The sequence below is a fragment of the Cyprinus carpio genome, chromosome B4 (genome assembly GCF_018340385.1).
Source record: "Cyprinus carpio isolate SPL01 chromosome B4, ASM1834038v1, whole genome shotgun sequence".
NCBI classification, from domain to species: Eukaryota; Metazoa; Chordata; class Actinopteri; order Cypriniformes; family Cyprinidae; genus Cyprinus; species Cyprinus carpio.
Window position 1 is genome coordinate 14156055 of NC_056600.1, and position 22906 is coordinate 14178960.

Here is a 22906-nt window from a genome sequence, read left to right on the forward strand (position 1 = left end):
ATTACACGAGTGATCGGTATCATAATATTATTCTGCTTTGTCTGGGCAGGCCATGGCTCCTTGGATTTATTTTGTTGAAAAACTGAGGTAAGCATTTCGTTCTGATAGAAAAACCTAAATGCAGTGAAAATAATTTTTTGTGAGACAAAAAGCACAAACCAACACAATCACACAAGCCTTTACTAAAACTGCAGGCGGCCCTTGGTCTCAAGACTTGCCCATGACATCATTTTAGTGTAGAACAATTACTCAGCTCCACCCCACCTTTTGTCACCTGCCAATCATGTCTGGCTTCTATTGTGTCCATGGGAAGCAAGTTAGTTGAGAACTGCTATCCCCAGATGACCCCACAGTCTCCACTCCTTTCCCTTTTCACTTCACTATAGAGTCTATAGGAGTGTACTGGCTTAGGATCTTTGTTATAAAGAAATGTAGAAAAACATTCCTGTCTACTTCTGCCATCATAACTAATTACTAAAAAAAAAATGTGTAGTGGTTAAAAAAAATTACATAGTTTATTTAGAGTTATGTATACAAATTAATTTAAAAACATTTTGGTATTATGCTGTCCTATTTTTTTTTTTTTTTTGTGTGTGTGTAAATTCTCTACATTTTGCTGTGAGTCTGCCACAAAATTCAGACAAGACAATGAATGAAATCTAAATCTAAAATATGAAAAACATCAAAAAAGGATAAATTTATCTTTCATCTATTTTTGTTTTAAAATAAATTGATTCGAACAGTAACACAAAAATATGAGCAATACTGCAAACAATATTTCTAATATTTAGAAGACGTCTGTGTGCATGAAAATTTATTAAAATATAAGCACCTCATCCAAATCAATAATTACCCCTTCACACACTTCTTTAGTAACTCCTTCAAACGCTAATCTAAATCTCTAAAACACAGTAAGAACTCTTTCAATAATTATAATCGTTTTCAAATTAAGTTGACTAATGATAATGAAACACTAATGTTCTCTGAGAAAAACAAAAACAAACACAGGAAACAAATAAATTTGTTCATGAAAATGGTTAAACATTTTAAAATACTAAAGATAAATACACCGATATGCGAAGGGTCTGTTAGCTTTTCTGCTGTTATCCTCAGGATATTGAAAATAACAAAGCATTAGTTCCTGAGAATACAAATTTATATCTGCTTGATAAAAACAGAAAATGTCCAAAAGAGTACACAAACATAATTTATATTTTATCTATCTATATTTGTAATTGCCTCTAAACTTTCACCAAAAAAAAAAAAAAGAAAAGAAAAGAGATGTGCGATTTAATAATACACATTCTGCATACTGCATTTGGACCTTTACAGTTTGAAATATAAAAAAATACACAAACTAATATTCAACAATTAACATAACCTGGCTTGAGACATCACACAATAAATATGTAAATTTCATAAGTATTGGCTTTTTTAGTGCAAATCATGTTAAGCTATTAAGCTGAAATTCCAACCCGCCATCATAAAAAAAAATCAAAATCAAAATCAAGTTATACATTGAACTGAAAATCAAAATGACTTAAAATATAAAAAACATATGCAAATATTTAAGTGAAATTCCGTTCGTTAAATTCCACCCTTGGAACTTCATCCGAAATTAACTAATTATCAATTCAAAGTGTGTAGCTGTTAAAATACACCTCGAAACAGAATGAAGGAGACATCTTTAGTCTAGACCGTGTGTGTGTGAGAGTACACAAGTATCTTTTGAAAAGGGTGGGGGTGGGGGGGGTCTACACCCTTAACTATTACAGACACACACACTGAGGCGTGGGAACTCTATTCAGGGCTGAATCAGAGGTCTATTATGGAGCACATGGCTGCAAGTGTGTCTGGGTGTGTGTGAGAGAGTGCGTGTACGTCTGTACGTGACAGCGAGGGCGGGTGTCTCAGTTAGTGCACACATGCTCGCTGCTTTTCGGCATGTTTGGGAATGCCTCGCCACAGTTTGACACACATGCAATTCTATTTTCATTACAACATTTTAGAAAAAATATCCAAGAAAATCTTAATCCTTAAAACTGTAATTTTCAGGTCATTTTTCAGTTCATAAGGTCATTAAATATTGCATCTTAATTTACGATGTAAGCTGGTCAGCATTTGTCAAAACCATGAATATTTTCATACAAAAAAAATAAAAATAAAATTTTTTGGTACAAATGAGCAAAAGGGGTAAGTTTATCCTGAAATTCTCCATTCCTATGCCAAACCCCCTCTTCGTTCTTTAGATGATGCCACCTGCTCTGTTCTTTACACTATACATCATCTCTGGAACACTCCATTCACAACCAAAAAAGGGGTGGGGGAGGGCACTGCCAACCAACGTGCATTTTCTGTGCCAACACACTTCATCAGCACTGCCCCTGGTGTTCTCACTCGTACTACTAAACAGCCTGCTATGAGCCAAATTCATTTGTTTGAACGAAGAAACACAACTGTTAACTTTTATGCCTGTAAATTCTACATGATATGAACTGATCGAACACAATGCTATTTTACGTAAATGATTCTTAAATATCACAAAGTGGTCAGCTGGTAAATTCTGTTTCGGTAGATACGATTTTACCTATAAATTATTTACTTTTAAGAGGGCCATAAGAGGGTTTTTTACGTGTGTGTGTGTGTGGGAGAGAGACAGTGTGTGTGTGAGACAGAAAAACAGAACATTGAGGAGGTAATTTATTTTCTAAAAAGACATCTTTACTTAATATGTATTCCTTAAATAATAGTCTTAAAATTATGCATAAATCGTTCAGATTGAGCAAATGCCTTGTTTATAAATACAATATGTATATTCATAGGTTAAAATTTGTATAAATTGCAGAAATTGTTCTTTGCTGATTTCAAATGAAATACGGACATGTTCGATATATTTAAATATGTGTACTTTTAAACAATGAAATATTTTAGTCAAAATGACATGAATTTGAGTTGAATTTTACATTTACTTCGAAACTATTGAAATTAAACAACCAAAAAAAAGCTTCAGAAAAAAAAACAAATATATACACACACACACACACACAAAAAAATTACATAATACAAAATACCGTCAAGTATATTCAAGTTTTAAGTCATAACTGCGCGAACTAACCCCTGACGTGGCATATATTGTGCTTCTATCCATACGTGTCCATGTTACAATTCAATAATATTATGAAAACGATAAAAAATATTAATCGCAATGAACAGTTCATAAGATAAACGACAATACAACATGATAATCAAACACAAGGCCCAAATAGCTGATGTCCATTCACTACGTTGAAGTGTTCCAGTAAAAACACACCGAAAGCATCATAAAATGAAAGGTTAATTCGTAAAAACCTTTTTCCGATAACAGGATTTATAACTCTCACTCCCGAAAAGAATACCTCCTCACTCACAAAAACATTAACCCCAAAACTATGCACTGTGGAAGGTTGACTTCCTCACTACAGAGGCACATCATATTTGTTGGGCGCTGATATGAACTGCCTTTACATACCCCCTACGCCATTTTCTTCAGGAATCGTACCATTTATAAAACGCATTTTTTCGTATAAACCATAAAACCATAACAGGAATATTTCACACACATTCTAAAGACACAAACATTAAAAGATACATCAGAGAAACAAAAAAACAATTAAATATATCCAAATAACCACAAAAAACTCAAATATTTTCAACTTACCCGATAACACTAACATGTGCTTGTAGATAGAAACATTCCAGGACAAGTGCTGAAGGCCTCTTCTACTCACTTCACCAGCCCTGTGTTGAAGGAGAGTGAGAGAGAAAGAGACAGAGAGAGAAGGAGAAGAAGAGGCAGTGAGCTTTCCACAGCAGGCACAAGGACTGAAGGAGGTAGGCCGGGGGGCCAAGCCAATCCTCCCACCCCAGCTGCGTGTCCCCAGCACCAAGCTACGAGTCAGCCTGCGGTCCCCTGGTCCGGGATGACCGGGCCCTGGCCACAATAGGAACCCGAGAGACGCGTGTGTCGGCCCGTCTTGCAGTTAACAAGTCTTTGAATGAGGAATGTAAGCAAACATACAAATAGAATGTCCGCAGCATGTTAATGTCCCAGCCAGTCCGATCGCAGCGTTGGCCCAGGCGTATGAATAATTCAGGAGCTTGAAAACCGAGCCCCCTCCCCTTTTCACCCCCCCCACGACTGAAATGCCTTCAGTGGCTGAAGAGCGCCAGAGGAGCGAGAGAGTGTTGTGAGAGAGATAGAGAAGAAAAGTATTTCAAATTTTAGCTTCAAACATTTCTATTCAGTCGAACGCACAAAACCACACGCGCACACGGTCGCCACAAACTTCTTGCATTTCATCGTGCAACATATTTCTTTCTTACGATCGAGGCATCTTTCACTCATTGCCTTTTTATGTCTTTTGTTTGGAATTGGCACCTGTCCCAGAAAAAGCTCAGACACTGCACCGCCCTCCTGCTCTCCTTTCAGAGAGAGGGAAAGAGAGAGAGAAAGAAGAACTGTATGTGTGTGTATGAGAGAGGGAGGGCAAAGAGAGAGAGAGAAAGGGTGGCGCTAAAGTGATAGAACTCCAGGCGCCTCCCTTCTCCGAGACACGCAACAAGCAGGGAGAATACAGCCATTTTCAAAGCTCAGCAACGGAAAGTATCCGTTAACCCCTGGTGAGGATGAGAAATGCCACACACCTCCGCCTGCCGCAAATTCTCCGATTGAAAGCATCTCGAGGTGATGAAAACGCAGAAGAACACGCCAACGAGGTTTAGGGAAGTGGTGGAAAAGACGCGCTGGAAAAACTGAAGTGGCAGAGAAGCAGCTTGAGCCAATCGGTTGAGCTACAGGGTTAAAATCCTGTGAGTAGTAGAAGTCCCTCCTTCTCTTGGCACAGACTGGGTGAAGGGGAGGAGACTGAACTGTGGAAACAGCGGTAGAGGCTTTTTTTTTGTTTCTATCTGCACCGAGAGAGAGAGAAAGAGAGAGAGAGAAGGGGAGGGAATTAGAGAAGAAGAGAGGAGAGAGGGAAAACTGAAGTGGAGGGAAAAAAGTTGATGATGAAACCGAGAGGCAGTGGAGTACTTGAGCAATCTTTTTTTTTTTTTTTTTTTTTTTGAATCACCACTCCAGCCAGTGAGCGAGAGCTCGAGTAGGGAGGGAGGGAGGGAGAGCTGAAGAGAGGAGGGAAGCGTGACACAGACTCCGGTTCACCCGGAGAGTGCACACAAACATACGCTCACACCCGTTACGAACCATTCAAACACAATTTACCAAACGCGCAGGCGTTCTACCGCCAAGACCTAACTCGATCCTTGAAGCTGTCCTCTGGCTCGAAAGCACTGAATAGCTATACAAGCAATCACAAACGAGAAAACGTTAAAAGAGTCAGCAGTTCAAAGATGACCATACCATGATGAAGGGTTCTGGGAAAAGTGGAGTGTGCAAATGTTGGGGTGTCTTTGTACATCCCGCTGTCCCGATAAGCATCAGGCAGTGAGACAGTCTGGAGGTGAAACATCTGTCGCAATTTGCAGGGAGATTTCATCTGCAGTGACCACACACACACGTTCATGTACACACACTCTGCAGCCATGGCCTACCTGAGAATCCGCCTGGTGCAGGAATAATTAGCGGAGCACGCCGCCAATCATGGTTTTCGATCCTTCATGGGTGCACCTTCGTTACGCCTCCTTTTAGAACCCGAATTCAATAACTTGTGATTCAGTCCGAAGTAAAAAACTGATTCAAGATTTCGTTATTCTGTGGTTTATTTTACCAACAATCCTTTGTGCGGCTATTGCGCGCTCTTGTAAACATGCCAGTACTGTCGAGTGCAAAACTTTTTTTTTTTGTGGTTAATCAATGCAGCGATTAAATACAAGTTTAAAAAGATGATCTATCTACCGTGAACAAGCTCAAAGAGAATGCAAAAACACATACCAAAACGTGCTAGTGTGGGGCCTGCGCCTGCTTCTGTTCCTCGGACTGTATCACGAACCTTTTCTGCGTTTAGCAAACTAAAGAGTTGATAAAAGCATGCTCGTCGACCAGCGAACATGGCTGCATAGAGGGTGCTGCTGCTCATCAGGCTGTCACACGCAGATCCACACACACACACACACACACATTGACGTGGAGGAGGGACCGAAAAGCACCCGGTCCGCCCAGATTTCCTTGCCTCGTTTTCGGCCTCCTCTTTCTGGCTCCCTCATGGCACTGACCTCTCATTACACACACACACACACACACTCAATCTCTCACACACACATACTTAGTTTCTACATACCGCACACCACACCCTCGATTCAACACCAAATCTGGGCCGAGTCCCACCCATATAAAACCGTTACGGCTAAATCAAATTCCAAGTGCTCACCCCCTTTTTTTCGAGGCTGATTCCCTAATGGCAACAGGTCGCGCTCTGGCACAAGGTATGACGCGCCTACGTCACATTGCGCCACGTCTGTCAGCCAATCACGAAGGCGGCGCACCTCACACGAGAAAAATCGCGCTTCTCATTTTCTTATAACACATTATCTGTTTTATTTCTCATTCTCTGTTGCTGATTCTCAGGCATTCATTTACTTGCTTGTTTACTATAGGACCTGTGAGCAGGGAGTCGGGACTTGGCGCATGTGTTGTGTTGTACATTGCATTAAAGTTCATTTGAGGATACAATTTTGGTTTTGGGTCAGCTGCCAACTCCCAAACAGTGAGCTGTTCTGTAAGGCCCCATCCTTCACAAGGCTCAGAGACTATGATCAAACGCCAATCAAAACAAACTCTTTATGGTACTTTTCAGGGCTCAACCTCAGAGCACTTTAATGCACCATCGCTGAGATCATTTTAAAAAGACTCTCGTGTGATTTGAAAAGCATGTATGTGTTCTGGAGTTAGAGTTACCAAAGAGCGATAACAGCTATAGTGAGTCTCCACAAGGTTAATAAGCACACTTTTTCCACATTTAATAAGTGCATCCAATGCGATTTATAGATATATAACAAAAAACTTAAGCTTATCTTTTGTTGACATTACATCGGTTGAATATCAAAACTGAAGCAAAGAGAACAAAATGGTTTCCAAACATTACTTCACGTATCAAAAAATACCTTACTAAATACTAAAATGTACATTAACCCTATCAGATCTAAACATATGATTGAATTAAATTAACATTAATAAGCCATTCGCGAGATCTCAGATCCTAATAACTGTCCGTTAGAGTATATATAGAGTATATAAGGACCTTTAGAGTATATTTATCACTTATTAAATCACAACCAAGAACAACTTAAAGCATCCTTAGGAATTTGCAGCCATGTGTTGCACATGCACATCACTGAGCTGCAATTTTCCACCCATAATGATGCTTTTGTGGAGTGGGCAATGAGTAAAAACTAATAACATGCGCTTCTTTCACTTGCAATTTTTCATCATTGAAGAGAAAAAAACAAACAGACAAAAACAACAGCGTCTCAATATAGACATCATAGCACTCCCACGAAGCAAAAAATTAATTAAAACAAAACAAGACAAGCCTGGCACAGATTAAAGAAGCGAGAAGCATTTAAATCCTAGTTGGTGGCCTAGTTCATCAAATGACAGAAAAAGCAACATGTTTAAGATCTGAAATGTCCATTAGTGTCTAAATCTTTTGCAAAAGATCTAGAGTTTACTTATATTTAGAGAAAAATTAATGTTCAATAAAAACAAGCCCACATACACATGACAAAGTGGATTTGTGAAGGCACAGTGTCTGTTTAGAAGATGTTTAAGCCAATAAAGCCACATTTTACACAACATGACAAAAAAACAAAACAGCTGGGAAATGATCAGTAAACCATTGCAAGATCTGATCGGCCAAACATGTATTTTTTGCTTGGGACTCATAGGAAACGTGATTTTCAGACACCCTTTTCCTCCGGCGCAGAGGTAGCAGTGAGCTTGCAGCGGTGGTGGTCTCTCCGGGGCCCCTGTGGGCACGTGTCTACAGGACTCCTCAATTACAGAGGTGAAATCTGAGGTCAGCCTCTGTAGAGAGAGGAACAAAGGGCACGACCCACAGGTCAGAAGTGCTAGACTGGGAGCAGGCTGGTCCCCATTGAGAGGGAGGGTGCTGTTTGCTTTGTGTAGGTAAAGAGTACTAAAACACAGACAAACAGAGATTAAGAGGTGAGCCCCTTAGGACTGTCACTCAGAGGGCCCCTCCATCAACTCCGATTAACTCCCTTGACCTCTGCCTGCAGTCAGATGACGCTTAATGACCCTTACAGCTCGCCGCGGCACTGACAGAAACATGAGCGGAGCTCTGGTAACTGATTTGACACCAACTGACAATAATAATAATAATAATGTATTAATTTAAAATATTTGTTTATTTAAGGACAAAATTCGGCATAAGATTGGAATAGTCTATAAAGAACTGTACTAGCTGTTTTTATAATTAAAGCATTAAAAGCAGAAAATAAACAACTAAAAAATGTTAACAAAAAAAAAAAAAAAAAAATATAAAATATTAAAATAATAAAAAAAAAAGTAATAAAATAAAAAAAAGATGACTACCTTGATTCTTCACTGTTACTGTCTGAAATGAAAGTGTCTTTCAAACTATAATAATAATAATAAAATCCAGCTACTTTTAAATGAGAGTTATGATGGATTACATTAAAGAAATAAAAACAGAAAATTTACTACAACATGTTTTAACTGATTCTGTGGGTGTGATTCAATTTTACCACAAACTTGGAAGATGCCATAATTACACAAACACACACACACCTTGTTCTTGCTCTGAAAAAAATTACCATGTGAACTGCATTTATGTTTCCCGTTGTCTTTGTCCTGTCAGTTAATATGAGGACAACTGTTTTCTCTAAGTAGTAAAAGAGTAGATGACATTTATTAATCAAAAGCCCAAGCTATTGGTATGGTATTGTTTAAGAATTTCCCATCCCTGCCCTACCACTGCAAACTAAAGCATTTTAAAGAATCTGCAATTCTACAGAAAAAAAGGTCCAACGATGTTTCAAAACAGCTTTTTATAGAGCAGTAATAGTATCATCATTTCAAGCAACACTGAAGCAACAATATCACACAAGGTAAAAATTATTTTGTGTCCATAAGGGAAAAAAGTTCAAGAGCTCAATAATTCCAGATGAAATCAGTAAGGATTAGCGTCAACGTTTCGGATCCATCGGGATACGACTGCATAATTTCGCAAGGGTGGGGCAGCTGTGCTACAGTACAGTAAAGGTCTGAAATCACAAAATGGAGGACAGTTAGACAACATGGCGGTCACCTCTGATAAGAGCATGCGCCTAAGTCCACGCAGGCAGGATGACTCTCCCTGCGTGCAATTATGCAGATATCTGTATTAAAAATAAAACAATCATATATTGGTGTAACAAGTCTTGATATTTTTTAACGAAAGAAATTGTGGAGTGTGATTGTTACGGCTCTGCAAAACAGTAAGCATAACCTTGAACGTGTGTGTTCAGATTGCCAAGCCATTACATCGACGGTCAGCACTGCTTTACAAAAGGCTGCATGGAAGAATCATTTTAAAACAAATATATAAATATATAGTATAAAAAAAAAAAATGAAGTAAACGTCAGGAAAAAAAAAAGTCAGAAGAGAGAACAGCATTGGTCTGTTCAGGGTTTGCATGCAAGTTACTTTCTACACGGTGTGACCTTCTATCTAACCACTATTAAGATGACAATCACAAATCATTAAAAGATCACGATTGTGGGGGGAAAAAAAGGTATGAACCATATATTTATTTTGAGAGATGTTAAAAAGAATGAGAGACATTATTATTAGATGTTTTGTGAGACTTCAGACAAATTTGAGAAAAAAAATGTTTATGCGTTTATAGAAATACACCTTTTAAAAGTGCTATGATGTGAAAATTATTTTATGATACTGAATTCAGAACAACTGCTTTGTAGTAGCAACAAAATAAAATGGTTGTTTTATTTTAATTCTTTATTTTTAGTTATTTATTGCAGACACATTTACTGTAATTTAGTAGTGTAAACACTTATTTCTAAAAGACAACACAAATGAATAAAATAAGTAAAAGGCACAATTAGGCATTGCAAACAGATTCAAACCGACCACAATATGACAAGGGCTGAAAGACATTTCAATATGCATGTTGAAAAATGGAAATGTCACTATTTAAATTTTTTTTAACATATGTGGTGTTTTATATTTATTATTATTATTAACATAAAAAAAGAAAACATCTTCAGTTTCCAAACAAAGCAACAACAGAAATCTACTGAGACCAAAAATTGTCTGCTGCAATGTAATTTAACTTTCTGTCGAAACAAAAAAGGAATGACGATATAGATTTCACACACTTCTTCTTCTTTTCACCTTCAGACATAATGATATAAAGATTGTACAATTTATGTTCTCATTTAAAAAGTTTAACAAACCACCAGAACTTGATTTGTCCTCCTTTTTCTTTTACCGGCAGTGGAGATTCAACAAAGCCAGAAGTTCCTATTAGCAATTATAGTAATTCACCATTTTTAAAAAAAAAAAAAGGCAGAAGCACTATGTCTTTAAAATTTAAATATTCCTAACACACTTTTGAATTAGAACAATTGATACTCTGAACGAAAAATGGGTTTAATACAGTGAAAAATATGACTGAATGGCTCTTCTGTCTTTTATTTGCTAAAAACAAGAGACAATTCAACAATGCATATTTTAATTTTAAATCACTGTGTTATCGGGTTGTGGAATTCTGGTTTAAACAGGAATAATACAACAATAATTCCATTTAAATGCTCTTTTTTTCTTAAACTTTCCTAATATGCTATTTTTATACATTCATTTTATTAGGTGTTGATTTCTTCATTAAATGGCATTGCAATATTAAAAATAAACTTTATTCTAATGAATAGTAATGAATATAAAAGCATGGTTATAAACTCTGTTAATTCATATCTGAAAGTCACATTACATACTTTCATTTTTTCATCTTTTTATTCCTTATTTTTAAATCAGTGCAATAACATCTGTAGGGATTTTTTTAGATTTACACTTACATAATACAGTTACTAAACTACTGAGCTTGGCAGTTTTTAAGAAATAAGGAATTTTTTAGATCATCACATTTAAGTGCTGTTGTGTGTTATTTTTGTACTATTCTGCAACAAAGTCAAGCAGTACTACAGTACCATTAATTAAGAACAAGTTGATTATGGAGGTCTCAATTTTACTGTTAAAAAGAAATTAATTTAACAAGAGTTATTTGTCTTCACTTGTGAATTTATCTGACAGCTGGAAATACAATGAAACTTTTTAAAAGCTACTTTACTCAAAGTAACTCACCTTAAAAAAATTCAGTTGTGTGGGGAAAAAGGGCAAAAAAAAAAAAAAGGATCGACAGGACAGACTTTCTCGGTGTCCACTTCACAAGAGCTCACTCGCATGGCCGCTAACTGCCGCATGCTCCAATCTCCAGAACTTTCTGCTGAGCACTTTGTGTTTGGAGAGAGGAGCAGGATTCAGAGGCACTTTGATTAACTCTGAAACTACCAAAAACTATCCGACCATTTCAAAATAAAAACACAAGTCGAAAAGCACAATTGAAAATTTAAAAGGTGCACTATTTTTGAGAAGGCATATGCAGCTCACAGAACCAAATATATCACTTTAAGCTGTAGGGGAAAGGGCATAATCTAGGGATGTGCGGATCTAGTCGACTAAACGGTATAGCTCCTACTAGTCGACACTGAAAACAATAGTCGATTACACGACAGAAAAAAAAAATTATTCAGATTACCATCATTTTATTTTACCATTAAATTACCATTGTTACATTTAAAACATTTTAAATAAGTTAAAATAAAATATTTAAAAAATAAGACATTATTTTTAAAAGTGTATCTGGGCATAAACTAAATTTTTACCTCAGACCTGCATGAGTTTTCTTCGTGTCAGTTCTAGCGAGCACAAATGTGACCACGCGAAAGACGAGCAAGGTGTGGGATTATTTTGAATCATAAGGAAACTGAAAAGTTTTGTGTAAACTGTGCAATGTTAAATTGGCTTACAATAACTCTACTGGAGCGATGCATAATCATATTCAATAAAGGCATGTAGGCATTAGCTTATTAACAGATAAAAGTAAGTAATAAATCTTTTGAATCCGTAAATACTCTACGTTTATTTGTGTGCACTCAGAATAACAATGAAACAAGATAAAATAAAGCAAACAAGATGTGCTTTCATCTCGGTCATGTGAACTTGAGCGAGAAATTTCGAACTCCTTGTATGAAAAATAAATCTTTAGAGAGTGAAATGTCTACTTTCAATAAAAGAAAGCGTGTGTGTTAGCATAGATGATTTACATAAAATTTAATGTGTGTGCAATGCACAATGTGCATTGTTTAAGATGGCTTTCAGTTCAATAAAATAACAAAAAACTACAATTTGGATTTTTATTCAACTAAAGTGGACATGCTGTGATCTGTACTGTATTATTTTATTTTTTTTTACTGTAACTGGCAGATTCCGGCAAAAAAAGAAAAAAAAATACAACAGGGGAGTGGGAGGGAACGGGAGTCATTCTTCTGGGATTGGGACAGGATGGGATTTTCCCCCAGTTTTTTTATGGGATTGGGACGGGACGGGATTTTTTTTTGCGGGAGTGGGACGGGAGAGATTTGAAAATCCACTCCTGTGTCACCCTCTACTGTGACTTCAGTTCCCTCAGTGTGCGTTTTTTCAAGTGCAAGAATTGTTAATCGCCTCAGGTCCTGTCTTTCTTTTTGTTTGTTTTGTTTTTAGATGACAACCTTCATGATGAAGTATGTTTTTAAAAGCTGTTTTAATGCTATTCCTTATTTAAAAAAAAAAAAGAGTTGGCTGACGTTGAGTGTGTGCTTTTATTTTATTTTTTTTAACGACCGCATAAAATTATGATAACGCGAGGCAAGCGTAGGCTACGGCATAATTGTGACCTATTTTTAGCGGAATTCATTGAGGGATTTGCCAGTGTGATTCATAGATTAACTATTTCAAATGTAGGCAATACGCGCACGAACAAAGTTTTTTTTTCTTACCATCTTTTGGGGGTTTCTTGCTTTTAGACTAGTCGACTAGTCGGATACAAAACTTCTGTTTAAACGACAGTCAAATTAGTCGTTGCGCACATCCCTAGCATAAACCAAAAAAGTCATTATTCTAACAAATGACTGGCAAATATTTAACCACAAATGAACTCCAGCCCACGGGTATACCAAAATGTGACATTATAAATAAGTTTTGAACAGTGTTAAATTATAAATGAGTTCTGATGCATTCAAACATTTTAAAAGAGGAAAAGCTGTTTAAAGCTACACAAAACAAACCTTCAATCTTTAAACTGCATGCTCAAATTAATAGCTACATCCGTATCCAAATATTTCCCCAACACGCAGCGCAGGCATCTTTCAGTGCCGTTCACTCCCCCACTAAATAACCTCTGATGCATGTTAACTCTCATCTCCACTCCAAACGGCCTGTCCATTCTGGTTTGCTTCTTCTAATAATACATTTTTACAATCCAGTCCTTCTTTTTTTTTTCCTTAGTGCTGGAGAGCTTTGTGTGTGTATGTGTGTGTACGAGGGGAATGGGGACAGTTCTGGCTCATAAAAGCCAGCACAGACTGCTTTTGCATGTGCCACGTCATTTTGCCTCCGAATGGACAAGACCTCCAGGATTTGCCCCAGCTGAGCCTTCTACACCCAGTCAACCGTCTTACCCCACAACCGTCAACGACCGGAGGAAGGGATGTGCCGGATGACGCTCTGATATCATCACACCCCCTGGATGATGAAATTCTTTACATAAATGTTTTTTTACTGCTGATTTACTCTCTATATTCAATAAACAGATAAGTGTGGTTTTAATAATGGCAAGACCATAAAATAAACTTTCCAATGTAATTTCCTTTTTTAATTGAGCTCAGCTTCAGACTAAATTTAGTTACTTTGCAGTTGTTAAATTTTAGAGCCTAAACATCATCTGATCCAGACTAGCATTTGTAGATGGTCTTAGTTAAATACATTTTAGTTTTAATTAATACAGCATAAAAAAAAAAAATCCCTTAGTATTCCATCATCTATAATTTCTCAATCATTCCTGAAGGACCATGAAATGATGGCCTAGAGGTCAGCTTGCTCTCCTGGGAATGACAATCTCTGCCTAGGTCATCATCGCAAGTCTATAATAACATCCAATTTTTAGAAGAACCACACGGAATGTGGCACTTGTCATTGCTGGTGTTCAAGGACGTTATCCTGGTTAAAATTCATTTTAAAAGGATGATTATAGGTCAGTGGAGGCTCATTATCGCAAACGTATTATCTTGTCATGGTTTTTCTTCTTATTTTTTGTTCCATTAATTGTCTGCGCGTGAGTGTTCTCCCGATGGGAATCCCAACCTTTAATAGGCTGAGGTGAACATGGTGCAATATCGGCCCGGTGGCTGCAAGGCAACGTCTGCCGTCATCGCTCTAGTTCCAAGGCCTGTGTCGACTGAGGCCCGACAGACACGCACGCTCAAGTGCCACGCGCTCTGCTCGTCATCTACTGACAGCATTAAAGGGCTGTGTGGAATTTTCAAATCATAATTCCATCGCAAACGGCGAACAGAGTGCGTTACGCTGCACTGGAACATTATCTGATCTAAAGCTAAGAATTGTGTTATCCTTATATAATGAATCTCTAATGAGACAAATTCACTTCAATTTGATCTGGAATGGAACAAGATAAGATTTTATTGTCCTCAGAAGGAAAATACACGTCTTTTAAAGTTTATTTATTCATTTTACTATAAAGTTTTATGGGTATGAGCTTTTAAGACTGAAAGTCACTATCCATTCCCTTCATGGGGGTTTCTCCACTCAGCCCAGTAGAGTTTGGTGTGGTTGGGGGTGAGGGGTTATAGATGCCATCGGTCATGAGCGTGCAGGCTATAACAAAAGCTGTCTTTATGTAGCATGCATGCTGATCCAGCAGCCCACATTTTGCACTGCAATTCACATGTCCAGCTCAGAGGGGACAATAACGGGCCACAAGAGAGATGCAGAGATTGACTGTTTGTGCACTGCAAACACATACAAGCATCATCACTGTATCTGTCACGCAACTCTGTTCCTCTTTTGGGCTTGAACTGATGGTAAAACTAAGGACATTATTAACTGTCTTTACATTTATGTTGAAAGCTGAGGCTTGAGATTACATTTCCGACGCGTGCTTGTGGTGTTCGGCCAATCACAATGCACTGGGTCAGTTGGCCAATCAGAGCACACTGTGCTTGTTGGAAGGAGGGGCTTTGTAGAAAATGACACGTTTGAGAGAGGCGGGGCATAGAGGAACTACAATAATGTACAGTGTTTGAAAAATAATGTGTTTTTTGAACATTAAAGCATGTCAACATATTCTGTTTCACCAAATACACAAAATCTTTAAAATAGAATCATATGACCCCTTTAAATTGTGTTCCAAAGATGAACGAAGCTTTTACGGATTTGGAATGACATGGGGGTAAGTGATTACTGACAAAATTTTCATTTTGGGGTGGAGTTACCCTTTAAGAAATAGAATAATAGAAATAAAATAAGAAATAGTTCACCCAAAAATGTCATCATTAATTCAAAAGAATATTGATGTTTCTCTCATCTATTCAATGAAAACAGAGGGAGATCAGGAACTGTCAAGCTCCAAAAAGTCTATGCCTTCTTAGAATGACTTTATGAGAGGAACTGACTGAAATTAAAGCCATTATTCACTGAAATATGTATTAAAACCTGCCTCACAGCTGTAGTTATAATTTAGTTTCACATTATGGAAAAAACAGCTTGGCCATTCTGCTGTAAATAACTCGATTTAAATTACCCTGAAAAAAGAAACTCAAATGACATTACACTGAACAAATAATGACAGAATTGTAATTTTTAGGTGAACTATTTCTTTAATTCAACTAAAGGAATGCAACTAAACTGTTACTTGTTATAAATATACACAAAAACTGTAATTCTTAAACATTGCCCATCTCCCCAAAAAAAATCAATAAGCTTGTGACAAGTGAGAAACTTTTGTCATGTCTAAACTTCCTTCTCTGTGCATGTATGCACAAGTGTGACATATGGAAAGTACAGAGTTAAAGCTCTGAGGATTGGGCCATGAGCTCACTCTAGGATTAATTATGAAGACCTGGAACTTCTGGTTCTGTCTATGTGTGCGTGTCTAAGAAGCTATGTGTCAGCACTGCAGCCATTCAAACTGCTTACAAACAACAGTCCTGAATGGGCTCCATTTAATCAGGTATGCTCTGTGTTCTTCTGCCTCAGTGTGCAGATCTAGACACACGCATGCACGACCATGCACCGGCTAAATAAGCATGTTCAAGTGTGATAATCAAATTATTGTTGGTGTTTGCTTGAGGGTTACCAGGGGCCTCTCTTCAATCTTATTCCCAGCTTAGAATTAATCACTCACCAGACATCTGAGGTGTTGCTACGCACACACGCACACACATACGCATGCACAAACACATTCCCAGGGAGACGGGCAGAGTTTATCGTGACAACCAAGGAAGGGCAAAAGAAGGTTGAGAGACAGGAGAGAAAGGAGAATAAGAGGAGAGAGGGTTCCTCGGCATGTTAGCTTGGTCTCTATTGACCTGTAAACCTTTGTGACTGGAACAAATGCAAATGGCGCTGACTTGCTCACTCAAAATACTAAAGGGCTATTCAAATGAGCCACTGCCAACAATGCAACACTGGCCTACCCATGGAGCAGCCCTCGTCTGGAGCTGGGCCTTCAAACTCAACACTAACAACAGTCTAATGAAAAACAAAACAGGTCTATGAGAGCTTCAGTGGATGTTTGTTTAAAAAACTTTTTTTTTTCTGCATTTATTGTTAATGTCACGACTCTCATTTAAGAATTAAACAAACTCAAGCCAGTGGTCAAGCCAAAGTTGCTGTGTCAGGGTGTTCAATAGCGTCACAGAGCCAAAATGTACACTTTTTGGGGAAATCTAACAATTTGTTTTCTTATAGTGGTCAGAATATTGCCACATCTAAGTAAACACAGCTTTAAACATGCTTTTGCTTCTCAGCCCTTTGAAAGATTAATTGACAACCACTTCAGAAATTTTTGTTGTGAATGCAGAAGAGGCAATCCATAATAGAATAACAAACGGAACAGCTTAAGGTTGACACAATGGTCACTTGAATGTGGCAAGGAAGGATCTTTACCAATAAAGAGCTGGAAGGAGCTTTATTCCACCGGATGAGCAGATTCTTGTCAGATGTCGTCACAATAAACGGAGTTTTGAAGACAAAAAAAAAATAGAAAGTTTCACTACTGCACTACTACTGCAGAACCTGAATAAAAATTACATTATTTCACAACAAACAAAACATTTTTGCTCTTGAAAAAGAGAAACCTGTAAGCAAAGGAAGTATGATATGTAAGACAAATGCCGCTGTGACAAACAACATCCCTCATTTGTCATTATAACTAGTGGTAAGGTGGAAGATGACGCATGAACAAGTTCTACAGGTCATATAATGTCAGTCAAATAAAAATCACATTAGTCATAGTCTGTCGGTGAGCTGAGGTAAATCATTTTAAAACACCATTAGGCATAAGCAGCTCACTTGCTGATAAAAAGATTAATGCCTGTGCAACTTCTGAGATTTATTACATGCCAAACAAAAAGTTTATGTAATAACATTTTACGCATGGCTATGATCTCTAACAATGAAATAACTCAAGGACACAGTTCTGCTGAACTGAAGCCAGATGATTTTATGACTACATAAGATAATGTCATGAATTCCGACTCTCATTATCATTATGCAAACGAAACAGTCCTAATTTGGTCTATGTCAGTGCAAATTCGTGATTTGCTGTAGTTGGGAAGAAGTTTGGATGTAACAACGGATAAATTGGAAGCCTTTGCTATGATATGAAATTGATATAAAATTTTGATTCCATTAACTCACACCTACGGAGAGCAGATGGAGTAGCTCACAGTCACACAGATTGGGTCCTTATGTTACAGCTGGACGGAAAGTTGCAATATTTTTAACTTGACAGTGTCTTAAAACATGGCACTCGTGGTGCAAGATGCTGAAAAAACAGCGTGATATGACAAAACAGCCAAAACAGTTGTCCGTCTGCATGTGTTTTTATATATATATGTATATATATATATATATATATATATATATATATATATATATATATATATATATATATATTTTTTTTTTTTTTTTTACATATCACAGACAAAAACAATAACACGTCTTGTATAAACAGACCCTAAGTTTACCTTGACGAACTCTGCAAAATGATGACTGTAGGTGATTTTCATTTAATTCTACAGAAACAAAAATATATTTATATTGTATTATATTACAAATATATATTTATGCATAAACTGTACATATATATATTCGAAAATTTAAATGGAATTTGAATTAGTCTTCACTTGGTGGCTTTTTTCAGCAAATATTGATAAATGCCAAAATTTCAGTTAATTCTACTTATTAATTATATTAGTTATTGATTAAATTAACTATATACATGTACTGTATGTGTCACAATTTTGACGTGCTATATAAATGCATTAATTATGCAGCTACTTAAATAAATGGACATGAAATATTGATTTGAGTTTAAATAATTTCATTATGTGAGACTGCAAAGAAATACGACATATGAAACTAGCATATTTGTGTAGGAAATTGGTTGGATAGGTCAATTACTGTATACAGTTTAGTGGTCATTATCAAAAAAAAGATTCATGAATCCAATAATCCTAAAAGTAGTCCATCATGTGGATATTCTGTTTATTACTATTTATCTTTTAATGTGTCGCTCAAAGAAAACTCTGTAGTCTGTACAGATGGGAAATGACTGCAAAGACTGGGATGAAACCAGCCATGACAGCGTCACGCTGGTCATGTTTATGCCACACATTAGCCCTACAAAAAAAAAAAAAAAAAATTATGCTTTTTCTTTAAGCTTGTGTAAGCACCAGACTCTTTGCTAGAGACTAGAAAAATTTCTGCAAAAATGACATTAAGTACTAACAGAGGGAGCATCAGAACACGCAAGAAAACATCTGGATGACACCTGTAAACGGCACATGACCTGAGAGTATATCCCCACTGCAGGAGACAAGGAAATGGGTCTAATGTGTGAAAGAGACCGTTAGATGATTGAGTGATAAAGACAGTGCATCTTCATAAACCAGCTGTTTCAAGTGTCATCCTCCTCTCTCTTTTTCTCCACTGCACAATACATGCACAGAGGATATTGAAATATGTGACGCAAACATCCTAATCAGAGCTTGCAAAATTTCAAAATCGCTGGTAGCCCTTCGGGCAGACATTCTTCAGATTTTGGTAGGCCAAAATGAATTTAAGTAGCTCAAAATAAATAAATAAATAAATACATCGGCTGAACTTCACTGCGGACAAATAAACTTTAAGAGAGTAGGGGTGCAACGGATCACAAAACCCATGGCTCGGATCATATTGCATTATCATATCAGATTTTTAGTAACAGAACGGGTCATTTTGCAGATGAGCAAAAAAAATATGGTTCTTTATTATTTAAATAACAGAATGTTTCTTTGATACCACAGCAAAAACTAGTAGCATGTAGGGATGTAACGATTCACTCAACTCACGATGCGATGCGATTCATGATACTGATTTCACAATACAATTTTCTGACAATTTTTCTATTTAACAAAATGAGATTTAAGACAAATTATAAATGAAAAGGTTTGCTTTTATTATTTCTCCAACAAAACGTTGCACATTACTTTGTGAAATTGAAATATATCAAATAATAAAACTAACTTGAAATTTTTAAACAAATCCCAAATCAAATAATGAAATAATACAAATAAAATAAATCACTTCATATAAACAAACTAATGCTTTGGCCATTTAAAATCAGAGGCAACCACTGCATTTTAATCACGGTCCAAACAAGATGCTAAATACATGTTATTTAGATTGCAATTACACTGTATAATTTAGAAATTTGAAGCAAAAACAGAATGGTTTGATTTTAGCTTTGTGAATTAGACGCAAATGTCACTCTCTGACAGCAGGTGGCGCTTACGGAAAAGCAGGTAATTATAGGCTGCTGCCCCTTTAAGACTGAATGCAGGATCCAATATAATGATGCACTTGAGATTTCTTTCTCCACTGTTTACGTTCACTTAAGTCATAACCAACTGTGTTTATGAGAAACTTGCAGAGACAGTTATTTTCAGATAATTTTCTGTGTATGTGTTCATTCAGATGCAAGGATATGCGAAAGAGGAATCAATTCTGTGTACGTGCATTGTCTGAAACGCGGCTCTCTGTGTGCGCTTTGAATGAGTGCTTGCAGCTCCGTATGCGCGTGAATGGTTTAAAACACTTGAATATTTAAGTCTGCAAGACTTAGAAACAAGTGCAAACGATCAACTACGATCAGTTTTACCCCACAAGCTAGTGAACAACGCAAATCAAGGAAGGAATTTTATATCAATGTTCAAGATAGCCCATCGGCAGGGTGGTGAAACATTTTGGTAGCCCGAGTGGAAAACACAATAGCCCCGAGACGTCGGGCTAGCGATTTTAAGCGATTTTGCGAGCCCTGCTAATACTTTTCTGATTGGTTACAAATAGGGATGTAACGATTTACCGCGAGCCGGTTGAAAACCAATTAAAATATGTGACGATTCAAATCGGTTGAGATGCTAAACAAATTGCGATTCATTTAGGGGTAGGAGTTTATATGAATGCATGTCTGAAAGGAACTTACTGTCTTTAGAAAAGTTTAGATGCTATTTTTTCTTTTCATCTTGCCTCTGTATAATGCACATTAAAGTTCATAACAGCAGCGCTGCTTCGTTTACAGCAGAAACCAAGGAAACGCTTTAAGCGCCACCTGCTGGCAGAAAGTGAATCTGTGTCTCATTCAGCTAGTCCGCTATTACATGCAGATATTTTTATGTATAGTTTCACAAAACTGACGTGAAACCATTCTGTTTTTAAATTATCAAAATCAAAATTTCGAAATTATACAATCTAATTTAAATTAAAAACTGCTCATGTTGCACGTATGCTGCTTCTTTGTTTGGATCATGATTAAAAAGCAGTGATTGCCTCTAATTTTAAATGGAAAGAGCACAGACAAAGCCTTATTTTGTTTATATGAAGAGATTTATTTTATTTGGGGTTTGTATTAAAATTTCAATTTAATTTTGTTATTTACAATTACATTCTATTTAAATTTTGTCATTTAGCAGATGCTTTTATCCAAAGCGACTTACAAATGAAGACAATAGAAGCAATCAAAACCAACAAAAGAGCAATAACATGCAAATGCTATATATTATTATAGTGTTATATAGTTTCTCAAAGAAATGTACCGAATTTTGTCCAAGCAATAATAAAAGGACACATTAAATTCATAATTTGTCTTAAATATCATTTTGTTTAAAAAAAATTAAATTGTGAATCGAATCGAATCGAATCATGAAATCAAAATTGTGAATCAAATTGTTGAGTGAATCGTTACATCCCTACTTACAAAGTTTGGGAGCATTGAGTCTTGAGTAATCAAAATTATTTGGGAGGTACTGGGATGTTTTGCAAAAGTAAAGAAAAGAAAGACAATGTTTTCGTTCATGTCATGCTAATTTCACGCACTTGGAAATCCATGTAAAAATCAACATGTCAAACTACACAGTGATGAACAGATTTAGAGAAAAACCAAAAACCAACCCTGCAGATCAGACAACAACTTCACCACTAAGATAAATCATGTTTGATCAGTGTGGTTATGAACACAGGCACGCTGAAGTGATCTTTTTTAGACAATCTGGATACTGCGAACCTTTCATCCCAAATCTGCCTCTAATTTCAGTCAAACTGATGCAATGGGTGACTAACAGGTCAATCCTCATCATTTTTCTGCTCTGCCCACCATAAAAAAGACGTGCCCTAGATTTAAACAACCCAACTGTCTGATGAAAGATTTGATCTGCGTATGAAGTTCTGATCATGTAATCAAGTATCAGAACATTTAGGATTATGCAATATGTATCATGTACATTCTAATTTGGAAAGGACATGTCTAGAGTACCTGATATCTTCTTACTACACTAAATGATCAACATGAAACGTTCACTGAAGATGAATAGAGAGGCCTCCCACACAGAATTCACATTTCAAAGAGACTACACGAATACTGCAAGCCTGCAGGCTGGCTGCAGTATGCATTCAAGACGATGATTATATGAAATCTTTAAATACTGTAAAATAATTATTATTGTAAAAGAAACTTTTGAACATTTAAGTAAAATTTAAATATGTGTACATCCAGAATATTTCCAATTCAACAAAACAGTTAGGTAAAATAAGCCTATTTTTAAACCACTTTAAATAAAAGTATGTGATAAATTAAATAATTGTAAATAAAAAAAAATTTAATTTTATAAAAATGTATTTAATTAATGATAAATATGATTTCCTTTACAAAACTGGCTTGTTGTGGCATGTAGTGGTGCTGCAAATGTGTGCTGTTAGTCACTTTAGTTTGTCAAATTGTTTCTCACCTGCGTGGTCCTGCAACACACATGTCCTTCAGTGTCATCCAAAGTCCCCGAACCTGTGAACAAAAAAATCATAGCCCATGAGCATTCACTAAAACTCAATGAAAAGCTTTAATTCATTTTATCAACTGCCCATAAGCTCATATGTGCTGTGCATATGAATCCAAAACTGTTGTGAACAGCGCAGCATTTTCATGGGTCACGACCCGGCTCAGTTGAGCCTGGAATGTAAAACCGAACCAGAGGAAGCAGAAAAGAACCCTGCAGGGG

The 22906-nt window shown here is 36.7% G+C and overlaps 1 protein-coding gene across 1 annotated transcript in view; it reads right to left on the reverse strand.

Annotated features, from left to right (window-relative positions):
• The window catches only part of pparaa (peroxisome proliferator-activated receptor alpha a), a 55196-nt gene that overhangs the window by 28456 nt on the left and 3834 nt on the right, over positions 1–22906 (reverse strand). The window contains exons 3-4 of the mRNA XM_042722106.1: positions 22640–22692; positions 3698–3777 (exon numbers count right to left, since the gene is read on the reverse strand). The gene's annotated coding sequence lies outside the window, so the exon portion shown is untranslated. The remainder of the gene's footprint in view (positions 1–3697; positions 3778–22639; positions 22693–22906) is intronic.